Source organism: Monodon monoceros, unplaced genomic scaffold (assembly GCF_005190385.1).
Source record: "Monodon monoceros isolate NGI ecotype Baffin Bay Population unplaced genomic scaffold, NGI_Narwhal_1 Super_Scaffold_12, whole genome shotgun sequence".
NCBI lineage: Eukaryota > Metazoa > Chordata > Mammalia > Artiodactyla > Monodontidae > Monodon > Monodon monoceros.
Genome location: NW_021703768.1, coordinates 157,567,919 through 157,569,396, shown reverse-complemented (window position 1 = coordinate 157,569,396; position 1,478 = coordinate 157,567,919). Strand labels below are relative to the sequence as shown.

Below are 1,478 nucleotides of genomic sequence, written 5' to 3'. Positions count from 1 at the left end.
AGCAGACACTTTGGGGGCCAGAGTCTTGACCCCGTGGCCCCTGTAATTTCAGCATAGCTGCAGCTGCCTCTTCCCAGCGAGACCGAGGCCTCCTATGTGCTTCTGGAGGGACTGGAGGCAAGGGGCAATAACCCTCCATGACCTGATGGATAAGTGCCCGTCATTTGTCCTTGACAGTGACCATTCTGGGGTGTGTCCTTCAAGATCTTTCCTGGGTGGGCTCCTGGATAACCACCCTCACTCAGCCCTGGTCTTGGGCTCAGCTTTTGGGGAACCCATGACTGGAGTTTCTGAGGTCCAGGAACAGAAAATACACATCGTGAAGCTCTCCCACTTCCTTGCTCCAGATTCTGCCCTTTTTTTTTTTTTTCTGGCTGCACCGTGCAGCTTATGATATCTTAGTTCCCCGACCAGGGATTGAACCCGGGCCCTCGGCAGTGAGAGCGTGGAGCCCTAACCACTGGACAGCCAGGGAAGTCCCCAGATTCTGCCATTAAAAAAAAAAAAAATCTAGTGCTCGCTTCGGCAGCACATATACTAAAATTGGAACGATACAGAGAAGATTAGCATGGCCCCTGCACAAGGATGACACGCAAATTCGTGAAGCGTTCCATATTTTTTCCTTCTCAAACTCTTCCAAAATATAGCAAAGGGAGGAGCACTCCCAAACTCATTCTACGAGGCCACCATCCCCCTGATACCAAAACCAGACAAGGATGTCACAAAGAAAGAAAACTACAGGCCAATATCACTGATGAACATAGATGCAAAAATCCTCAACAAAATACTAACAAACAGAATCCAACAGCACATTAAAAGGATCATACACCATGATCAAGTGGGGTTTATTCCAGGAATGCAAGGATTCTTCAATATACGCAAATCAACCAATGTGATACACCATATTAACAAATTGAAGGAGAAAAACCATATGGTCATCTCAATAGATGCAGAGAAAGCTTCTGACAAAATTCAACACCCATTTATGATAAAAACCCTCCAGAAAGTAGGCATAGAGGGAACTTTCCTCAACATAATAAAGGCCATATATGACAAACCCACAGCCAACATCGTCCTCAATGGTGAAAAACTGAAAGCATTTCCACTAAGATCAGGAACAAGACAAGGTTGCCCACTCTCACCACTCTTATTCAACATAGTTTTGGAAGTTTTAGCCACAGCAATCAGAGAAGAAAAGGAAATAAAAGGAATCCAAATCGGAAAAGAAGAAGTAAAGCTGTCACTGTTTGCAGATGACATGATACTATACATAGAGAATCCTAAAGAGGCTACCAGAAAACTACTAGAGCTAATCAATGAATTTGGTAAAGTAGCAGGATACAATTAATGCACAGAAATCTCTGGCATTCCTATACACTAATGATGAAAAATCTGAAAGTGAAATCAAGAAAACACTCCCATTTACCATTGCAACAAAAAGAATAAAATATCTAGGAATAAACCTACCTAAGGAGACA

The 1,478-nt window shown here is 43.3% G+C and overlaps 1 non-coding gene across 1 annotated transcript; it reads left to right on the top strand.

Moving 5' to 3' along the window:
- The first annotated feature begins 513 nt into the window (after positions 1 to 513).
- On the top strand, positions 514 to 620 carry LOC114893533. Its single transcript, XR_003792948.1, has one exon. It is a non-coding gene; the product is annotated as a U6 spliceosomal RNA (small nuclear RNA).
- Positions 621 to 1,478: the final 858 nt, after the last annotated feature.